The following is a 9376-nucleotide window of genomic DNA, read 5'->3' as shown; positions in this document are numbered from 1 at the left end:
AAGACCTCAGAAAGTTAGAGATCATATTGTTATGATTATATTAGAGATCGCAATCTCCACAAAACAACAAAAGAGCAAGAATAAATTAAGCATCTAGTGTCAGTTCTGGCAGGTAACATTAGTCAAGCGTGATCGCATCAGCTGACTGTCAGCAGCTGTCGTGTTCTCCAGAGCTCATTTACCCTCCTCCATCCCCAGCTCCTCCTCTCGTCAGTCAGGATTTCGTATTCTTATTCCCCTTGAATCAGACTAAATTCCTGAATTATTGTTTACATTTAATATTGACATTAATGATATCTGCAATACATTATGTTGGTTCTGTTCTGCTTACAATAGGGGGGGGGGGGTTATCGCTGCTCTGCACTGATGCGCAGTGAGTTCTTGCCCAGAACAGAACCACTCCACCAATCCAAACTATATTCTAATAGTCACTCAATCATCTTTGATGATAGTGGTCCTGAAAGAACTGTACTGTGATTAGTTTGTCTGAGAAAATTGAGGTGGTTACATTGTATTAAGAATATAAACCTATGCTCCACAAAAATAAATGGTTGAAGAGGAGTGGGTGAGTGCATTGTCTTTAAAACTTTGACAATGTCAAACAAGACATTAAAGTATGGAGGCCTTCAAGTTACTTAATAGGCTAATTGAGGCTTCATTCTCCTATGTTGCTGTTTTTTATGTTCTTGTTGCATTCTATAAACCCTTACTATTAAAATTGCTAGTAAAGCTGATGAATTGATATAAATCATTTTTAAATAGATTTTAACATGCCCTCACTTTGAGTAATTTGTGGCAATCCCAAAGTAGATACATATTTTTTTTAAGAGTGGATTGGTATGGAGCAAGTGTAGATAGTTATATTTAGAGAAATGAAAATCCTTTATGCATGTTGTTGATGTTAAAAGTCCAGGTCACTTCTAAAGGTAGATTTATGGCCTATGGGCCAGCTAAATTTATTGTGTTTGATCAGAAAGTGAGAGAAGTGATTAAACTTAAACAGTTACTGTTTTTCTCAATTGCTATCACACTAAAACCCATCAGCTGAACAAATTTCTCAGTTGTCTGAACTCATTTAGCTAATTGTGCAGTCTGTTGTCAATACCTTAAACCATTTCACATGGTAAAACACCATTTGCAGATCTCACTTAGACTTTTCAGCAAAACTCTAAACACATTCTCATTGTCAAGACACATTCTGCACACTAATGCACATGTCATCCATACGGGTTAACACAAGTGGCAACAATCAAATACAAATGGAGAACACAATGTCATTGATTGAACACAGCCACTCAAAACTGTGATTTAACCTGTTTCAAATAATGAGACACAACCAATATAAGTACAGTGCATTGTAGGCTCTATACTGTACAATTAACAAATCGTATTGCCCTGAACATGTTGCTTTCCATGTCTTTACAGTACTGACTGCTCAATAGATTTTGATCGGTTGCAGCTTCATATCAACCAAGAACAAGTATTTCAATATCACAGAAACAAAGGACAAGTTTGTGAGATGCAGAGTACAGTCCTGTAAAAATCAGACTAATCTAATGAAAATGCATATCTATAGCACAAATTGTATTTATCGTGCAATTTATATGCCAAAATGAGTTTTTATGGGCATATGTTACACAGTTTTCGTGTGCATATGATACGTGTGCACGTACTCCAAACAACTAAACCTACCCAATGGAGTGACAATGCAAATCATATGTACATAAAAACTAATTGTGCCATATAAATCGCACAATAAATACAATTTGTGATGTATATGCATTTCATGAAAATGAGTTGGTAAAAATAGGGCTACAAGCAAGAGGAAGAACAAAAAATTGCAAAGCAAAGCAGAGTAGCAATAATTTCTGACCAATTTTGAGCTACTATGATGAAACATGTTTTCATTCATCACATGATGTCACAGAGACCTGTGACAAGTGACTTTTATTATGAAAGGACTTTTATTTTGATTTGGACTCTCTACATCACCTCACATACACATACATTCATCTCTGTCTTGCGCAAGAATATACATCAATTAACACAGAAATGTTTGTATTTCCACCTGTGTGTGTTGTTGAGGCTTTGTCCACATCCATGACTTTTTGTTTGTTTGGTTAAATGTTTAGATGTTTTGTTACTTTGTGTTTGTGTAATACAAAAGAAACGTACAACAAGTGTTCATGTTAAACGTTTTTTATTTTGTTAACTAAATCCATTTACAAATACAAACAGAAACACTTACGTATTGTTTCATCATTCCATTCCAAACAGTCAAACTGAGTTGCATTTACATCCGCCATTTTGTATATCCCGTTCCCGCCACTAGAAGGTGCAGTTCAACTGTGTAGTTGAACAGGGGGAGTTTTGCCATCATATTGTTTGACTTCATATTGTTTATTACATTCTTTTCTTTACCTAAATGTTTATGTATTTGTATATTATGAAAGTTTATGTATTGTTATTTTATTTTTGCATTTGCAATGTATTTGTTAATTTTCTATGTTACCTCTTCCTTTATTTTTGGTTTAGTCCAATTGAGTGGCTTAGCCTATTTAAATGCCTCATGCAGCATTGTTCAGCATTGAGTCAGTAAACCTGAATCATGTTACAGTGTATTGGACCAATTTATTGGTTTAGCCTTTCACTGCTAAATATTTTACACAGCCTGTTGTAAATACATTTTTGGATATTTTATTTTTTATTTTATTTTTTTACTGTAAATAAGGACTTGTAAATATCACCAGCACTTTATTGGGAACTGCCTCTACGTTGCACCTTGTAAATAAACCCCTTTCCGTCACCCAGTTACCAGCCTCCATCCCTTGGTACATCCAGGTCAGTGTTGCTAAGCTGTTAAGGCAGTTTTGGATCCTCACTCTGTTTGAGTGCATTGACCAAGTTAACACATGACAATGACAAAAATCTGAAATTTGTTTTGAGATTAAAAATGTACTTCTGCCTGAGAACTACGTTTTGAACAATGTGTTTTCTATTTTTTGCTGTATTGTTTACTGATTGCTTGATAGAGTTTATCATGTTGATCACTTTGTTTATGATTTGAGAGCAGTGTTTGATTTTGAACACAGGTAAAACTGTTTTGAGGCGAAAGTTTCATTTTGCAAGAGAAGTCAGAGGTTTTGTGAATAGTGCTTGAAGAGGAGGTTTTGTGTTTAATGGTTTCAGAAAATGGAGCAAGGTTTCAGAAATATTGTTTTAGCAATTGAGAAAAACTGTAAACAGTGTGGATGTGAAACATGATGGCAGGTTAGCAGTTGGTTTAGGACATGGAAAAACTCCCATCAATACTAGAGAGCAATGATATGTGCTGGTTGGTCCTAGTGGATGCAATAACTGTTTCTGATATGCTCCTAGTTGATTTAATGACTCTTGGCCCACCTGTAGGTAGACCCCATCAGATAAGAGCCGTGGTGTTTTCTGTACACTTGTGTAGCTTGACAGAATTTGATTGTAGGTGTTGATGTTTTCTATAGGAAGAAGTGTAGAATGGAGTGATTGTCCTCCTTATCTACATTATCTGCAATGTATCCCGATGAGTTATTTACAACTTATGCGCCAAATTGTAATGCAAAACAGAGGTCAAAAGAGAAAACAAAAATGACTTTCTAATATATTCCATATTAATATAATGGTGTGCCTCAGTCACTTTGGTCTTATAATCCATGTGTCCTCTCAAAGCAGGTTATACTTGGAGTGTGTGTATGGTAAACTGGCCTCACACACCACGTGTCCTCTCAAAGCAGGTAATATTTGGTGTGTGTGTATGGTGAACTGGCCTTACACACCATGTGTCCTCTCAAAGCAGGTTATATTTGGTGTGTGTGTGGTGAACTGGCCTTACACACCATGTGTCCTCTCAAAGCAGGTTATATTTGGTGTGTGTGTATGGTGAACTGGCCTTACACACCATGTGTCCTCTCAAAGCAGGTTATATTTGGTGTGTGTGTATGATGAATTGGCCTTACACACCATGTGTCCTCTCAAAGCAGGTTATATTTGGTGTGTGTGTATGTTGAACTGGCCTCACACACCACGTGTCCTCTCAAAGCAGGTAATATTTGCTGTCTGTGTATGGTGAACTGGCCTTACACACCATGTGTCCTCTCAAAGCAGGTTATATTTGCTGTCTGTGTATGGTGAACTGGCCTTACACACCATGTGTCCTCTCAAAGCAGGTTATATTTGGTGTGTGTGTATGATGAATTGGCCTTACACACCATGTGTCCTCTCAAAGCAGGTTATATTTGGTGTGTGTGTATGTTGAACTGGCCTCACACACCATGTGTTCTCTCAAAGCAGGTTATATTTGGTGTGTGTGTATGATGACATCACTGTCCTTGTACACCACACTGTCCTTATAGACTCTGTTACAGAAAAGTCTTTACAAACCACCAGAAAGTCTGAAAAAAAAGCCTTTTTTATATCTCAGTTGTGCTAAGAAAATCTTTTAATTTTAAGTCGTGTATAGGTTCCCTGATTTTTTTTTTCATGATTTTTGATATGTTTTTTGTAGCTCTAGCACCACTGGAACCCAGTGTCCCCACAGCCCTGTGCCCAGTCTGATTTGGGCAACATTTCAAATATTGTCCCTATAGCCCGAGAAACGTGTGTGTGTGTGTGTGTGTGTGTGTGTGTGTGTGTGTGTGTGTGTGTGAGGTCCAGTTAAACCCAGAATGTCCTCATAATCAAGGGTTAGGTGTTTGTATATGTATGTTTCATATGGTTAATGATGCCCAGCAATGTTAATTTAGATACTAATACCAAGTCTTGAACAATAATCTCTTTTCACAATAACACGGAAACACCATAAAATGTAACACCATTTTGCTTTATTCTAAACTATTTTTAGAAAAACTACTTAATCTAATTAATAAATTAGGATGGCAACATTTCAAGTTTCAATAATGACAAATGCTTATATAATTTACAATAAAACCATAATCTCGAACTGTTCAATTACATATCTAATCTACATTTTTGAGAAAATGCATGCATGAATGTGTGCTCTTACCGATATTTGTGTATTCTTACAAATGCATTTTTGTCAGACAGTGATGGTTAACTTTCTGAAGTCTCTCTTAAGTTTGAGCCAGGTCAAACAATTGCTGATAGTTTCTTGTCTTGTCTTTCTATATGCTGGTATTTTGGTACTCTCATGGGTAAAGTTTAATATGTGTGTGTGTGTGAGAGTGATGTCCAGATAAACCAGGGTAGTCCTCATAATTAAGGGTTGTGTGTGTGTGTGTGTGTGTGTGTGTGTGTGTGTGTGTGTGTGTAAAAGTGTAAAAGTGTAAAAGTGTAAAATAAGGATTTATTATTTAACCTACAACAAAAGCTGAAATATTCTATATAATGTAAAATAACTGTTAAATGATATTATATTATTGTCATTTTCTTATGGCTCTTTATCAATTCATGACTGTATTGTCATTGTCTTACAAATCTATAATAATTCACAACCATACAGTCATAGTCAGTTATAGATCCTTTTTCATACATGCTCATCCACACTGAAATATTCAATTATATATGTATGTATGTATATATATATATATATATATATATATATATATATATATATATATATATATATATATATATATATATATATATATATATATATATATATATATATATATATATAATATATTGTAGGAGCCATTTCTGCATTTGGGTTAATCTAAATTATTTTCTATTTGAGCACGGGTATGTTTGTTAGATTAGGGTCTTTTATTTTGTAGGGACTTTTATTTTGATGGGTGGTGAGAATATTTGAGTAAAGAAAATGGCTGCCTCTCACTTTCAAAAGGAACAAAGGAACATAGGAAGCTGTTGGAACGTGTAGCACACAGTTCTTTACAATCGCTATTTGAATCATTGTTGAACATTTTTTGGACATTTAGTTGATATTAAATTGTGCCTTCAACCACCCTTTAACTACCACCCTTCTTTAACCTTTTAACAACCGTTTGTTGGACTACTGGAGTCCATGTTTTGTTTGTTAATATCCACTTGCTTACCCGTCTGCTGCCTGCCCTGCTCTACTCACCTGCCCTGCTCTGCTCACCTGCCCTGCCCTGCTCTACTCACCTGCCCTGCTCTACTCACCTGCTCTGTACACCATCGGCTGGAACCTGTCTCATCCACAACAAAAGGTACAATTTAGATTTATATGAGTCAAATAGCTTGTCAAAGAAGCTAAACATACGTCCCAACTAAGAGTTGTCAGCCACAACATAAGTAAAGAACTCTGCAACCGTTTACATTGCTTCACAATCAAGTTGGTTTTCTTTTGATACTTTGGAGTTGACGAAGTTTGGATTTTTTGAGAAATTACCTTTTTTCAAGTTCACTATTGGAGTGCATTATCATTTGCTACTGGATTTGCTATTGGAGCGGTCCATGATTTAGTTTTTCATTCATATACAGCTTAAACAAAGACATGAGAGTCAACTGAGTTGAAGATAACTGCTGTTAATTTTTTTTTTTTTTTTTTAAGAAAATAAGTTTTTGTTTTGTTTTGTTCTCAAAAATGGCTGATGACAAACTTAAAGAGCTTTGCGCAACACGCAGAGGAAAACTTGGTGTGTGTACACGCAAAATGAATGAATTAAAGGAATTAATAAAAGGTGGAGATATTGAAGCCGTTGACACAGGCATTGAACAGCTCCATGTGGCACTGGACGAGTTTAAAGATGTGCATCAATCTGTGCAAGTGTTGTATGAGGAAGAGGAACGCAAAAGTGACAATGATGATTGGTATCAACCAAAGATGCAAACTTTTGAAACATTTCTGAATGATGTAGAAATGTGGAAGATTGCTCAAAGCTATAAATCCCAAACGGAGGTGTCTCCTTATGACAGTATATCCATTGTGGCAGCACATTCCAGTAAGTTACAACCTTCACGTTCTGGTGCCAGTGTTGGCTCAAAGTCTTCGTCAGTGTCTTCTGCACGTTTAAAAGCTGAAGCTGAAAAGGCAGCTCTATTGCAACGAGCTGAAGGATTGAAGAAAAGGCACACCTTGGAAATGGAAAAAATTAAAGTGCAAAATGAAATGGAAAGAGTTGAACTTGAAACCGAGTTGGCTGCAGCTAATGCAAAGGTGCAAGTGTTACGGAGCGTTGATGCTGAATCTATGAATTCTGTTTCAGAATTGCCAGGAAATGGCATGAATTCGTATCTGGCAAGGAATTATGAAAGAGCCAAGGAACATGTTCATGCAGAACTCTCACCAGTGGAGTATGCAAAAATTTCTAATGTTCCCAAAACACCATTGCAAAAGATTTTTACACAGGATACAAGACCGAAGAAGTCACAAAGGCTTGTTCAGACCTTTCAAGCCAATCCGACCAGTCAAGCAGCTACAGGTACTTCCTTTCCACATACGACTTTAATCTCGGATACCAGTAACCTGGGTGCTGTTGCTGATCTTATTGCACAGCAGCAGAAAATGACATTACTTCCAACTAGACATCTACCCATGTTTAACGGTGAACCTCTGAACTTCAAACCATTTATGCAGGCATTTGAACACACTATTGAGAAAAATACCAGCAATAGCCAAGACAGACTGTATTACCTTGAGTAATACACCTCTGGCCAACCAAAGGAACTGGTCAGAAGTTGCCTTCATATGGATGCAGATAGAGGATATGCAGAGGCAAAACGACTATTGGAACTTCATTTTGGAGATGAATTTAAAATTACTAATGCTTATATGGATAAGGCTTTAAATTGGAATAACATCCCATCAGACAATGGAGAAGCTCTCTACAGTTATGCTCTTTTCCTCCGTGGATGCTGCAATGTAATGCGTACCTTAAGGTACATGGACGAGCTGAACCTTCCATTAAACCTGAGGATTTTAATCTCCAAGGTGCCTTACAAAGTAAAAGAAAAATGGAGATCACATGCCTTTGACATCATGGAACGAACAAGAGCAAGAGCCACGTTTTCTGATCTTGTCCTCTTCTTGGAAAGGCAGGCCAGGATTCTACAAGACTCAGTGTTTGGTAACCTTCAAGACGGCTCCTCAAACAGAAGGTCACCAAAAGCAGCTGCTGATAGTAACAAGTCAACGATTGCCATGCAGAAGAACAGCGGGAGCAGTTTCGCCACAACAGTATCAGTTGCACCAAGGAACGACAAACAGAGCACAAAGCAAGAAACCAATGTGCCCAAAAACAGTTCATCAAAACTCTGTCCTCTCTGTAATGGTGAGCATGAGATTGTGTCATGTCAAGAGTTGACGAAGAAGTCTCACAACGCACGAGTTGAGCTGTTAAAGACTAAAGGCATTTGCTTTGGTTGTCTTGTTAAAGGGCACATGAGTTTCACTTGCAAAAATAGACAAACATGTTCAATTTGTTCAAAATTACATCCCACTATCTTGCATATTCCTCAAAATGTATCGAAAGAGCAGAGTAATGCAGGTCCTTCAGACAAAAGGGCGGTAAGCAGCGGGTTGGTTTCAATGAAAGCAGAAGCACCTGATTGTAGTGATGAACACTGTGCACTTGCAATAGTACCAGTTCAAGTCAAAATGAGTAATTCAAATCATGTAGTTCAGACATATGCTTTCCTTGACCCAGGGAGCTCCGCAACATTCTGCACAGAACATCTGAGGAGAAACTTGAATGCTAATGGAAAACATCAACAAATACTTCTGCGCACTATGGGGCAAAATAAATTTGTTAACAGCCTGGTAGTCAAGGGACTGGAAGTGTGTAGCTTGGACGGAAAGGAGTTCATAAAGCTACCTGAAGTTTACACTCAGCAAGAAATTCCAGTCAACAGGGAACATATCCCTAGACAAGAAGATATTCGAAAATGGCCTTATCTTCAAGACATTGATATTCCCAACATTAATGCTGGAATTGACCTTCTGATTGGGATTAATGCACCCAAAGTGATGGAACCTTGGAGAATTATCAATAGCCAGGGTAATGGACCCTTTGCTATTAAAACACTGCTAGGTTGGGTGGTGAATGGACTTCTCCACAATGAGGAAGCATGCATCAACAAGCAAGGTCAGAAATATGTTCATGCACATCGGATTTCTGTTGATAACCTGAGTGAACTTTTAATTCAGCAATACAACCATGATTTCCCAGAAAAGACTTTTGAGGAGAAGAAACAAATGTCGGTAGAAGATCACATATTCATGCAGATAATGGACAGCTCCGTTGAAATTTTGGATGGACATTATCAATTGCCATTGCCATTCAAGAAGGATAATCCTATGATGCCAAACAACCGTCACATGGCAGAGCAACGAGCTTTGTCTTTAAAAAGAAAGTTGCAAAGGAGTCTTGAGTTTCATAATGAGTATAGGGCATTCATGGAAACA

This window comes from Pseudorasbora parva, chromosome 14 (assembly GCF_024679245.1).
Source record: "Pseudorasbora parva isolate DD20220531a chromosome 14, ASM2467924v1, whole genome shotgun sequence".
Taxonomy (NCBI): domain Eukaryota; kingdom Metazoa; phylum Chordata; class Actinopteri; order Cypriniformes; family Gobionidae; genus Pseudorasbora; species Pseudorasbora parva.
The sequence above is the reverse complement of the archived record's forward strand: the minus strand, read 5'-3'. Positions refer to the sequence as shown.